This window comes from Tursiops truncatus, chromosome 4 (assembly GCF_011762595.2).
Source record: "Tursiops truncatus isolate mTurTru1 chromosome 4, mTurTru1.mat.Y, whole genome shotgun sequence".
In the NCBI taxonomy this organism is placed as follows: Eukaryota; Metazoa; Chordata; class Mammalia; order Artiodactyla; family Delphinidae; genus Tursiops; species Tursiops truncatus.
The window spans coordinates 10,012,075-10,025,850 of record NC_047037.1 but is presented as its reverse complement, the minus strand read 5'-3'; the positions used below and the strand labels follow the sequence as shown (position 1 = coordinate 10,025,850).

The 13,776-nt window shown below is 50.1% G+C and overlaps 1 protein-coding gene across 3 annotated transcripts in view; it reads right to left on the bottom strand.

Annotated features, from left to right (window-relative positions):
- RFTN1 (raftlin, lipid raft linker 1) overlaps positions 1–9,536 on the bottom strand; it is a 204,621-nt gene extending 195,085 nt beyond the window's left edge. The window contains exon 1 of one of the 3 annotated variants that reach the window (XM_019934416.3): positions 9,266–9,536. The gene's annotated coding sequence lies outside the window, so the exon portion shown is untranslated. Of the gene's footprint in view, positions 1–8,905; positions 9,059–9,265 lie in introns of those variants that run through there. The other 2 variants (XM_073803679.1, XM_033855280.2) reach the window with 2 other exon arrangements.
- Between the last annotated feature and the right edge of the window lie 4,240 nt (positions 9,537–13,776).

The following is a 13,776-nucleotide window of genomic DNA, read 5'->3' as shown; positions in this document are numbered from 1 at the left end:
GAGAATCAACACGCTCAGAGCAAACCCTGTCTTTTCCCACTCCCGACCCTCTCCAATCTCCTAACACCCAGGCCGCAGGGGCCCAGGGTCTCTCTTAGGCTGCTTAGCTAGGGCTGAGAACCACAGTCTAGAAGAACGTGGTCTTGCTGACCCCCTTGGTTCCACCCCTGCGTCACCCGAATCTCGCTGGACCTCATACCCTCCCTTCCCAGGCTCTCTGTTGTCGTCCCTAACACAAGCGCACCCCCAAATTTCTATCTCCAGCCTCCTTCTGCCTCTCTCTTCAAATTACTTTCACTACCAACCACCGCAAGCATATGGATAAGGATTAAAAAAATGAGACATCTCTGTACCCACTACCCTGAATCAACAAATGCTTATATTTTATTTGCTCACATCTTTTGTTTTTGTAGAAATACAACTTTTGGTGTGCAGCCCTCATTCCTGTCCCTTTGTCCCCTGTCTTTCTGTCCCTGGTCCTTATCCTGTACACACTACATATAATACCCAGAACAATACAGGGCAAAGGCTCTGACACTTTTCAGGTCACGGCACCCCCAGTGTCCCTATACGTTTGTTCACAGCACCCCCAGGCTAAAAGCAATACCCACAGCTCGATTTATTAAGTAGTCAGGTCCAAACAAATTGATAATTATGTATAAACAACTTAGCATCCTTTTGAAAGAACAGACTGCACAAACTGAAAAAAAAAAATTTTCCTGCATCCTTAAATTACCGTAATTACTTACTACTGGGATGTGTGCATCCACTTGGCACCGGGAAACTTCTCAAACCTCAGAATCACACTGGACACCACCACCCTCATCTCCTGTTCAACAATGATCTTCTTAGCAACCACCCCAAATCCAGCTTTGCAAAGATATGACATCATCAAAAGGAAGTGGTGGCCTTTGATGTTGATCCTGTGAACTACCTCGGGCTAGTAATGAGGGTGGCAACCAACATGCAAGTACCACTTGCTGCGGTGCCTTGGGGTGCCTTAGTACAGAATTTGGGAACCTCCAATACGAGGAGGCACGTAGGCTTAAAAAAGTTCCATAACTGCATCATCTCCCCGTTAGCTGTCAGATTCACCTCCCAGCCTGACCGCTCTCCAACTCCAACAGACACAGCCACGGACCCGTTCCAACATCTTCACCTGGAACTTTCCTGGCACTTCCAGATGAATATGCCCCAAAGAGAACACAACACCCTGCCCCAAAAGCCTGTTCTTCCTCCTGGGTTTCTTGTGCGCATGTGTGTCCTTATGTAGATATCTACAGAGAGAGAATTTGGGGCAGATTTGTTTTAAAGGTCTTGTCTTTGGACTTGGAGGCTGGCAAGTCCAAAATCTATAGCACAGGCCAGGAGGCCAAAGGCCCAGGGAAAACGTGATGGTGCAGAGCTGAGCCCCAGGCCCATCTGGAGGCAGAACTCCTTCCTCCTCAGGAGACCTCAGTCTTCTAAGTCCTCGGACTAGTTGGATGAGGCCCGCCCATATTAGGGAGGGTGATTCAAATGTTAATCACATCTTTAAAAATACCCCATGGCAACACCTAGACTGCTGTTTGACCAAAAACTGGGTACCCCCGTGGTAGCCAATCTGATACATAAAATTAACCATCACGCCCTCCTTCACTGAGCACTTAGTAGGTGCAAGGCACTGTTCCAAGTGCTGGGGATACCGAAGTGAAACAGAGACAAAGACCAAAACAAAACAAAACAAGAACAACCCCGCCCTCGTGGACCTTACTTTCAGGAGCAGACACAAAAAATAATGAAGAAGTTCAAGTTTAAAAGTATGTCACATAGGGCTTCCCTGGTGGCGCAGTGGTTGGGAGTCCGCCTGCCGATGTGGGGGACGCGGGTTTGTGCCCCGGTCCGGGAGGATCCCACGTGCCGCGGAGCGGCTGGGCCCGTGAGCCATGGCCGCTGAGCCTGCACGTCTGGAGCCTGTGCTCCGCAACGGGAGAGGCCACAACAGTGAGAGGCCCGCGTACCGCAAAAAAAAAAAAAAAAGTATGTCACATAAAGACAAGTAAGGCAGAGAGGGGCATTAGCAAGTACAGGGGAGGGCACAATTTAAAAAAAAACAGCGTGATCAGGGAAGGCCTCCCCCAGAAGGTGACAGGGCGAGCGCTGGGATGAGGGAGCAGGTGGCCACGAGCGCAAACAGGCCGGGAGGTCCTGGACCTGCCCGGGGAGGTGGGGTAGCCTGGGCGGCCGTGGTCAGGACGCTGGCTTTGTCCCCAGTGAGATGGGAGACCTCAGAGGGTTTCGAGCCCCAAGGGAGACAAGATCACTCTGACCCTGGGAACAGGGAGAGCAGGTGGTGATGAGGTGTGAGCAGAGGTCAAATTCTGGATATGTTTTGAAGGTAGGAAGTGAGATTTCTTAGTGGTTTGGAGACAGGGCATGAGAAAAAGAGGGCATCCGAGACCCCTCTCAGGTTTGTGGCCTGAGCACCTGTAAAGCTGCAGACCACCTCCCAAGACAGGCACACCGTGAAAGGAGCAGTTGGGCCAGAGCAGACCGGAGTTTGTCCTGGATGCGTTAACTCCAACCAAGGGGAGGTGGGGTGGGCAGCCGGATGGACCAGTCCACAGCTCAAGGGAGAGAGCTCTGGAGCTTTGGGTACCGCCCCATCTTCCCATGGGACAGCAAACTCCTCGAAGGCAGTTACCTCTTCATCCTCAACAACAACTACCCCAATGCCCTGCCCCAAGAGATGCACAGTAACACCTACTCCGTCAACAGACTCCTGGAGAAGGAAAGGTGCCTATTATCTGGAAAAGGATGGGAAGGGTCTTTGGAATATTTGCCTGTTGCTCTCAAGTTCGCCTTTTTAAAAGCACAGCACAGGGGCTGGTGACGCTCTGGAGCCAGAGTGCCTGGTTAAAGTTCGAGGGTCCCTACTTCCTAGCCGAGTGACGTCAAGGGAGCCACTTAACCTCAGGGTTCTCAACTATAAAATTGGGATGACCGCAGAATCCACTTGCAGGGTGAGGACTAAGTAAGTTAATTTAACAGGACTTAGAAGAGCTCAGGCACCTAGAAATGGCTGTCTAAATGTTAACCATTATTAGTACTATTACTAGTACTACTTGTTATCCATGACAAAGATCCCTGTTAACCTGCTATAATTACACCACACCGAAAGGGTGCTTATAAAGTGTCCCAAGACACTGGAAAAATCCCCAAAGACCTCTCTAAATTAAAGAAGTGTTTAAATGACCAGTCTGATTTCTTGTACTCTGCATTTCCAAAATCTTGTAATACACGATATGGTCACGTTCCATTAACCAGAGTCTGTGATTAACCTAATCTCTTCTCATCTGACTTTAATGGATAAGGTCTATTACAAAAATTTCTCCAAATCTGAGTAATTTGGGAGTTATTCCATAAAACTTGAAGGTTCCTCAGAAGTATTTCCTCGGGGTGAAATACTAATCTGGGACTTCCAACACACACACACACACACACAACACAAACACACACACACACATGGAAGCTGATAATCCTTTGCAAAGAATAAATGCTGCCCATCCAGGGGCTCTGCCTATGGAACAACACAATGGGACAGTTTCGTTTTAAAAGCCAAAGAACGCTGTCAGTGAAGTGCAGCTGGCTTCCTGGTTGAAAAAGTGTGGAAACGTCCAATACAGCTTCATAAAGTAGCACGAGAGGTGGTGAGCATCAAACAAGCTGAGCAAACATAGCTGATGTTGACTTCCCAGCTCTGGGGGCTCTGGGTTCCCCACTGACCCCCGTGGGCTGGCGCCCCTCTCCTTTGAACCGAGCCTGAGTGTGGACACCCCGTAAAGGGGACGTCCCTCCGTCACCATCCTGCACCATCAGACACGACGCTGCGGCCCCTCCGCTGCTCCCGACACCACAGGGGCAGGCCCGACCCAGGAAAACCCCCTAACGAAGCCCCCAGGTACCCCAAAGGATGCCTGCTCCACCTCAGTCTTGGCAGGTAGCCATCACACATAGAATGTGACCTGATTTTCTAGCTCTTTGGTTCTGGCCCCGCTGAGAGCACTTTTTCTTCCTGAATTCAGCCCAGGTAGGGAGTAAGTCGCACAAATGCATATTTAAACGCTGAACTGAATTCTTTGGAGAGTGAGGAAATTAACAGGGCCTCAAGCAGTGGCCATCGCTTGCCCGCTGTACCAATCTTTTCAGAGAACGCATCTTGGTGAAATACACAACGATAATAACGAGAGCCCCTTTGGGGGACCAGGAGAAAAGGGAAACTCAAATTTATGTCAAAAACTGAATGTGAATGGGAGGAAGGATCACACACACACACAAACCTTTTTATAAACATAAAAGAAATGTCTGGCTAAATTTATCTCTTTGTCAGTGAAAAACAGCCTAAGCTTTAGCCAAGAGTGTGGCCAATTCTTAAACTGAAGGACAAAAGAGAAATGCTTAGTACAGAGTAGCCCCATCAAACAGAACTTTCAACCAGGATGAAAATACATCTGCTCTGTCCAATTCGCTCGCCAATAACCACATGTGGCTCTAGGGCTCTTGAAAGGTGGCCGGTGACACTGGAACTGCATTTTAAATTGTATTTCCTTTTAATTCATTGACATTTAAATGTAAATAGCCACATGTAGCCAGTGGCTACTGTAGTGGACAGCCCAGCCACAAGTGAGCTGACAGACGCTCAAACCAAACAGCTGGCCACGTCTTCCTTTCCCTACGATAAAATTACAATCATCACAACAAATCATATCTTAAATTGTCACCAAAATTAGCACCTCTACCCAGGCTCCAGGTGCCCCAAATCTCAGAAAGCCTGAAACAAAAAGAAAAAGGCAAAAAACTTAAGAAAGTGATTCCAGTGTGTCATTTGTTCCAACTTCCATCCCCCATCCAGCTTACATTTCTCTTCTACGACGGCTTCGTGTATTTGGAAATCTATGCTTGCAGATGGAATCTGCATTTGCGAAACCAGAAGGTCATAGCCTCTTCCCTTAATGTCCAGGAAACATGAAAATGTGAACTTGGGGCAAGTTCCCTAACTCCCTAAGCTTCAGTTTCCTCAAGGCCAAAGTGCAGATAATAATAGTATTTGCCTCTCACGAGGATTAGATTCAGAGCACGCACGTAACGAGCCTAACTGTGGCTGGCAAAGAATGGGCGCCTGTCAAGGGGTAGCTATAATGATCATTTTGTCAACAGCAATAGTAAAATCTGTAATAAATAAAAACGGTGCTACTAGAATGGAAGTTTACAGTTGGCAAAGTTTTCCTAACACTTTGAACCTGTTTCACGGGCTATAGTAAAGTGGCCTCTAGTAAAATACGTCTTGGGGTCCTGACATCTGGGACAACATCCAGACAGGCAGTCACCCAGATGGGCACCATGAGAATTATTCTGTGCCTCTACCCTGCGGCAGGCAATGTACTAGGCTGGCGGATGAAGGGAACAGTCCCCAAACATAGGCCAATGTCTTAAGACTCTGTACCACTTGTCAGCTGACCTCAGTGAGACACCTCAGCGAGATGTCAAAGCTTCATCCTGGGTCTCACATAGGCAGGGAGCTCCGTTCCTACTTCCTATATCAGCCAAGACCAGGTTTGGCTACAGGCCCACAGACGGGGACGAAGGTGCAAGGGGACCTGAGAGGGAACGGCCCATTTTCTCAGCCAGGACAATAAGAGGGGTGTTGACAGGCCATGTTTCTCACTGACAGGCCACATCACTTTAACAGGAAAGCTGTTCTCGCAGCCTTCAAAAAGCCAAATCTGACCTGTCTCACAAAGCAAACACAACCGCTTTCAACAGCCAGCTGCCTCAGCCGGTGAAATCCAACGGGAATCTCCACCAGATTCACAGCAACCAGACCACTACGCCAGAAATCCCCCAGGAGTTTCGAAGCAGAAGTTTAGTGGAATTCTTTGGGGTTTGGGGTTTATTTTTCTTTATATAGAAAGCAGTCGATCTTCTTTCACAACCAAGGGGACGTTCCCCTATGGAATTCCCTTCTCTGAAGATCTTTAAAAATAAAATATTTGTCTGACTGTCTGCAATAATTTAAGAGTAAACCCATTTACTGGCAGAGTCAGGGATTTCTCTCAGCTCCTCCAGCTATGAACAGCATGGTCCAGACTGTCTCAGATGTTCCAATTACTGGCTCCCTCGGGCCCCAGAAGAACACTGGTCTACCACGCTCTTGACTTTGGGCTAGGAAGATGAGTTGTTGTATCTGGAATCTCACATTTGTATTCTTCGCTGGCGGGAGTGTAACATGGTATAACCATGTTGGGAGAAGGTCGGGCAGCCTCTCATAAGGTTCACATACATCTCTTTTATGACCCAGCAATCCCACTCCATTTACCCACAAGACATGACAACGTATGTCCCTAGGAAGACTTGTATACAAATATTCACAGCAGCTCCATTCACAATACCCCCCAAACCTGGAAATAACTCATGTGTCCATCAACAGGGGAATACATAAACAAACTGCATTATAAACAGATACCAGACTATAACTCAGCAATAAAATAGACCGAATTACTGGTACATAAAACATGGGTGAACCTCAAAAACATGCTGACTGAAAGAAGCTTTACACAATACTGTAAAGTGGAATAAATACTGTAAGTGGAATTCCACTTACATGAAGTTCAGGACCAGGCTAAACTAACTTTGAGTGAGAAACAAAGGGTGAGGGCAGGGACTGACTGGGAATGGGGATGAAGGAACTTTCTGGGGGTGATGGCGACATTACTTGATAGAGATGAGGGTTACACAGGTGTAGGTGTCTGTCGAAACATTATGCAAATGTTACCCTCAAGGTCTGTGCATTTCACTATATGGAGATATGTATGTATGTAAAAATTCACCATATGTATAAATTTTACCTTAAGAAAATCATGAACATATATTGAACTCTAAATAATGAAATGTGTGCTGAAACGTTTAGAGGTGACCTGTACCAATGTCTGTCATTTAATTTAAAATGCATAAAACAATAAGTTGCTGATGGATGGATAGAGGGATGACTAGATGGACGGATGTGTAATAAAGCCAATATTGTAAAATTATAGACTCTAGATACGGGTATTTGGGTGGTCACTGTTTTTGCAACTTTTATATATATATATATATATATATATATATATATATATATATATATATAGTTTTGTTTTGTTCTGCGGTATGCGGGCCTCTCACTGTTGTGGCCTCTCCCGTTGCAGAGCACAGGCTCTGGACGCGCAGGTTCAGCGGCCATGGCTCACGGGCCCAGCCGCTCCGCAGCATGTGGGATCTTCCCGGACCGGGGCACGAACCCGCGTCCCCTGCATCGGCAGGCGGACTCTCAACCACTGCGTCACCAGGGAAGCCCCAACTTTTCTATATTTTTTAAAAGGAGGTGGGTGGGGGAAAGAGTCACAGGGCCCTCTCCCTAGCCCACCAACTTAGAAATTTAGCAAGACACCCATGCCCACCAAGCCATGGGCCCACATAATTTCGATTCTGCTGAAAAGTTAAGACTGGAAGAACACAAGTAGCTTTACAGGAACTCACATCACTCATGCCAAAGATTTTCTGCCTGTTTCCCTACAGACAAAGCAATTACTTGAATGGAGGCCAAAAATTCCTGCTCAAGAGGGAGAAAAAGAACTCACTGACTCGTATTCCCAATTAATTCTCTTTCAGTTCCTGCACCAAATCTATTAGCTAACGGTACAACACCTCTCTTCCATTTGTCCCACGTCCATGCAGCCAAAAGACAAACAAAGAAAAAGCGACCCGGCGACTTGCTATACAAATGCAGCCAGAGGGGTGTCCTCACAGCTGTCAGGCCAGAAACCCCACTTAAGGCAAAAGAGGATGCAGAGCTCCCTCTGAGGTTAAAGTGATTTCACTGAGGTTAGCACGCACACGCACCAAAGAGCCCCAAACAGCTTGTTGCTTAACCCCTCTGTGGGGTTTGGTGACATCTGGGGTCACTTGAACTTGGTAGGGAATTCAGCTGTTCAGAGGTACAAATTAGGAATCCCTGTGGCCAGGGACACGTGGGGTGCAGGGCAAGCCCTACGCACGGGCCCAGAGGTGGCTCACATTACGCCTGCCTTCCTTCCTGGCAGGGCCTCACTTATCCTGAGATGACACACGATGGCAGGGGCTGGAAGACGCCTCGCCTGACTGCGCCCACCATCTGAAAACAGCTGTACCAATTACAAGAAGGAAACCAGGTTGCTGGAGACCAGGGCAGTCACTCAAACATAGGAACTGGTGCCAGACTTTTTTTTTTTTCTTAATACTTTTTTGTTCTTAAACCCCCTAACAAACTCACTGACACCACCCAGCGTCCCTGGGGACCACCCACAACGACACAGGGCAGCCAGGTGCAAGCACCAGGGAGGCAGGGCGCCTGGGTTACTGCACCTTGGCCTCCACGCGGTTCCCGCTGCCAAAGACAGCGGCAGTCTAGGTGAAGGGCATGAGCCCTGGCGCAGGAGGGGGGGTGTGCATGCCTGACAACGGGGCTTCCTGAAATAAACGCCGCCACCACCCCGCCCTCACCCAGGTCCACCCTGGCGTCCCTTGGGCCTCGGAAAGTGGTGAGGACGAGGGAAGAAACCCCCTTTACAGAAGGGGAGATGCCCGTTTTCAGTGACGGGGACTTCCCGCGCCCCGAGGCTCTGAGCCTCCCTTGGCCGCGGCACTTCCTCTGAACGCGCGGCATGTCTGCTCCCGCCCGTCCAACACCGCTGCCCCGGGAACAAACGCACCTCCCGGGGCGCACGCAGAAGGGCAGCGGGAGTCGCCTCCACCCCAGCCCACCCCGGCCTCGTGCCCTCCTGAACCTGGATTCTTGGGCCAGCTCCCGCCTGATCTTTGCCGAGGACCCCCTGCAGCAGTGTCCTACACCCACCTGTAGCCTCGAAGCTTCCCCTCTGCTTCCTTCCTAGGCGCCCGGAGCATGCGGAGCCCACGACCCTCAACAGACTGCTCTGGGGTGCCTCTCCCCATGGCTCGCCAGGGATGATTTTTTTTTTCCCCCAAAAAAAAGTTGGCCCAAGACCGCTGCGTCCCATGGATCCTGTCCCCGACCCCATCCAATCCGGGCCGGGGTGCAGGGGACGGGGATGGCCCTCTGGCAGCCCCGGCGCCTGGGAAGCACGCCCAGCCTCGGCAACCTGCAGGGAGGCGCCCCGCCAGGCTCCCCCTGCCCGCCGGGTTCCCGCCCCGCCTGCGCCCGCCTCCATCCCGAATCCTTCAGGCGCCCACCTACCGTTCTGGACTAAGCCGAGGAGAAGGCGCGGGCGCGGGCTCCCGGAGACAGCGTGTTCCGTCCCGGGAGGAAAGTTTGTGCCATACAGAGGAGGCGGCGCGGGGAAGGCGTGGGCGCCAGGGGGTGGGGACGGGGCAGGCGGCGCGGCGTGCTCGTGTGTCCGTCCCTCCTGCGATCCGTGCGTCTGTCCCTCAGCGGAGCCCGCGGCCGCCGCGCTCCCGCTAGCTGCGCCCTGAGCCCGGCGCGCTCCGGCTCCAGCCCCGACGCGCCCCCGTCGCCGCCGCGCGTCCGCCGGCTACACTTCCTCTTCCTCTGAACTCATGTGCAAAATATGCTGCGCTGCGTCTTCGGGGGAGCCGCCGCGGGAGCAGCTGGCCCGCCCCGCGCCCCCTCCGCGCCCCGCGCCCCGCGCCGCCGCCTCAGGCGGCCGGCAACCTGCGCGCTGCACACGGCTTCCCCCAGCCAGTGACCCTCGCCGCTCCACGGCTCAGAGGTCCGTGGCTCCCCCGCCCACCCTCTCGACCCCTTGTAACCAAGGTTGCGTGCGTCAGGAGCGCGCGTGGGGGACTCGGAGCCCTCAAAATTTGGGCTTGGGTGCTGGAGGGCGACTGCCTCTAAGGCGCTGATGGCTGGGAGTGGGCGGGGGAGGACCAGTAACAGTGGACCATTCATCCTCCCCATTCCACAGGTGGGGCCATCCCCAGGCTCTACGTTATTGCTTGGGAGACAGTGCTTAAGGAGCGGGACAATGCCACAGTCCTCATGCCACACCCTAGCCCACCTACTACAGGCGCCCAGAAGGTTTGAGAACATCTGGGGAACCATCTTGGCCTGCAGCTTCAGGCCGGCCAAGGAGACAATTCTATAAATGAAAAGCCAAGCCAGGGCTTTGTTAGTGACGGGAAAATGGGAGGCAGTGAGCCCATTGTAAAAGTCTTTCTTCCTGGAGCTTTTTAAACAAAGCACAATCACAGCGTAAGGGTTAATAGCGGGAACCCTAGAGCCAAGTCATCAGGGTGGGCCTCAGGCCCTCATCCATATCTACCTTCTGTGTGATCTTAACGGCTCTGTTCCTATTTCCTTCTCTGTTAAGTAGCACTTTTTTCTGGTGGGTTTTATAAGTAAAGTGTTTAGGAAAGCACTCTATAACTTAGCTATTATCCTCTTGTTGTTGATATTATCATTATCATTACTATTATTATTAGGGGACTGCAGTGAGACAACTGACATAATCTAATCATCTACATTTTCTGGTTGGCCAAAGAGGGGGCCTTAAGCATTGGAGCCCACAGGATGGAGGGCTGGTGTAGGCCCCAGCAGTGTTTTAATGATGTCCTTCCGGTACTAATAACCGCCCCCAGGGGGTAAGGAGGCACTATTTTGTTTGCAGGAATTCCTGTAACCACAGTTTCTCAGAGATTTTCTTCCTTGTTTGCTTGTTCCTAGCCATCCCAGTTCTGTGTTCCTCCCCCCTCCCCCCACTACCATTTTGTTTTTGTTTTTGTTTTTTGCCCCTTTCCCTTTCCACCCCACCACTCGCTGGTATCACTCACCACCACCGCCTCCAATCTCCCCCACTCTCTCCTCTGCTTGGCTTCCCATCTGGGAGAAAATAACAAGATCAGGTGACAGCCCAAGTCCAGATGCAAACAGTATTATGTGGAGACAAGTGGGGGGGGGCGGGGGGGGGGGCCCAGTGATGGTTTTGAACACCCACCTATGAGGCCAAAAGGAGGGATCTTTGTTATTTATATGCCCAAGGCCTTGAGTGATCCCAAGCTAGGGCCCATCTGAAATCTTTCCCATCCTTACCTGAGAGAAAGAAAGTAACATTTATAGGTATTAACCAGTAGTTCAAAAGTAAACACGGAGTATTTAAAAGAAGATAAAGGGAAAGGGGGGGAATGCAGCATAACTTGGTGTGTTTGGAGGAGGAGGTTGCCTTCTTTTAAGCAGATAATTTCCGCTCTATACAATTTTTGCCCATGTTTTTTTTTAACACCAGGTCCTTGGGGTTAATAAGTTATTCTGATTGTTTTTATTTTCTTCCACTCAACCTTTTCCTGAGTAGTAATGATGTGTAAATGTCTTAAATGTCTTTTTTCCCTGCTTGGACCTGCATTTTCTTAGGTTTTCTAGAACTCCCAACCTTCCGCCTAGATATTCTGACGCTTCCTATCTGGTACATAGTAGGTGTTTGATCAACATATATGGAATGAATGGGTGAGTCATTCATATCCGGACTTTCTCGGCTCTGTGTAACCTACATTGAACAATTACCTGGAGGATTCTGATTCTCTTTCACCTGGAATAGCCAATGAGGAGACAAGGTTGGGTTCATTCGTGTTGTGTAAAGGTCAGCCTTGATTTTCCACTTGACTGCCATGGACTGGCCAGCCAGGGGACACACCCTGAGCAGCTGGGCCTCACCTCTGACTGACCTCGCCTACCCAGCATCAATCCCAAAGATGCTGGAACTGTATCCTGGTGGGTTACCTTGGCAACCTCACAATGTCATCTGTTAGAATGTCCTAGGGCAGCAGCTTTTAATTCTATCGCAGCGGTCTCATCGGGGGTCATGTAATAGTGCTGTTTTTCCTCTGCTCACACTTCCTCCCCCTATGATTTAACACTAAGTACTCGGGGAGGGAGCTGAACACGGGGAAAACCAAGCTATTACAGCACGACAGGTCACAGATGGCCCCAGAACTGGGATCCCGAGGGTTCGCAATCAATAAAACGCAAGCCCCAAGTTAATGGGGAAGCTGGTTCCCCTCACAGCCCCTGTAGAAAGGAAAGCAGTGAAGCCGGCCCAGGCAAGCGTAAGAAGCAGTCGTGGCCAGACTGTACAATTCCTAGAAGAGCTGGGTTCGAGGAGCCCCCCTGCTGGAGCAATTCTCTCCCTTGGCCTCAGCAGCATCATCCCACCCTGGAGATGATTAAGGCCATGGGTACCAGCAGCCGGGGCAGTTGTGCCGCATCCCAGCTTCGCTGAGGCTTGGAGAGAGGGAGAACCCCAGCTAACCTTCTATTCTGCCCACCTCTTTCCCACCCTCACCACCACCCCACCTCACTCAACCCCTCTCTCCCAGCTTAGCTCAGAAACGCTCAGTGCCTGTTATTCTGCAGAGAGCAGTAACAACTTCTGCAGAAAACAGACCCATCAAAAGCTGCAGAACCTGGGAGCTACTGACCTTATTGTTTATTTGCAGGACCACGAAAACCAGATCATCTCCCGGGCAGCTGAACAGCAACATTTCAGGGCTGACAGGAGAGATAAGCAAACTCATATATGCCCTGGAGGTACAGGAATTATTCATCTTTATCATCACTGTTAATATTTTAAGTGGGTTTGCAGCCACAGTGAGATCACAGTTTGGCCAGCTGCTCTGTAATAAACGGCTGCAGAAAGCTGGCCCCATGTAGGGTAACATTCATTCCCATAAGAGTTCCTATAAGGTGCCCCAGAGCCAGTGGTTTCAAAGGAGCCCCCTGCCCTGCGTGCACTGTGACGGTCACAGCCTCACAGACACGCCGCTGGTAAGTCCAGAATGGAGCAGGGCACCTTCATGCCAGTGTCCAAACATGCCCTGTGACCCCCTCAGCCATGTGGGATTGTGAATTGGGGTGGAGCAGGGAGCTTGTCAGGATATTTTGTATGTTTGCATTGATGGGCCAAGGCCAGGGAATTTTGTCCAAAGTGTAGTCAAACTAATACTTTGCATATGCCACCCATAGGCATCACCAATTTGAGGAAATGTTCGGATGATTGCCAAATGTTCCATTCACCCCAATACAAAAAAAAAAAAAAAAGATTTTTATTCTGCTCCTGAATCCACTCTTCATTTTACCTCTGAATTCCCAATCTGTCTGACAGGCAGTTCAGGGGAGCAGGGGCCCTCCTGTGGCTGAGATAGAATTTGCTCTCTGGAGCAAAGAGCCGCGAGACTAAATTGCAGGAATATGGTATGAAGCACACTGCTGTTGGCAGCCTGAGGAAGCCTCTCGCTTTACCAAAAGCCGTCCACATCCATACCCCTTCACTGGTTATTCCATTCATGGGACACACCTATCAACTCGCATTTGTGAACAAACTTTATTACCAGAGAGAGAAAAAAAAAAAAAATATATATATATATATATAAAAGAATATGTAGGAATCCTGTATATTCCACAGATGTAAAAAAATAAAGGGGCTTCCCTGGTGGCGCAGTTGTTGAGAGTCCGCCTGCCAATGCAGGGGACACGGGTTTGTGCCCCGGTCCGGGAGGATCCCACATGCCGCGGAGCAGCTGGGCCTGTGGGCCGTGGCCGCTGGGCCTGCGCGTCCAGAGCCTGTGCTCCACACGGGAGAGGCCACAACAGTGAGAGGCCCGCCTACCACAAAAAAATAAAAAAAATAAAAAATAAATAAAGGAGATTGTGGAAATAACTCACTAAATAAATGATGGGATAATATTTTGGTATATGAACTGATCTGATTTCCCTTCCCCCTCTGTATTTTTTTTTCT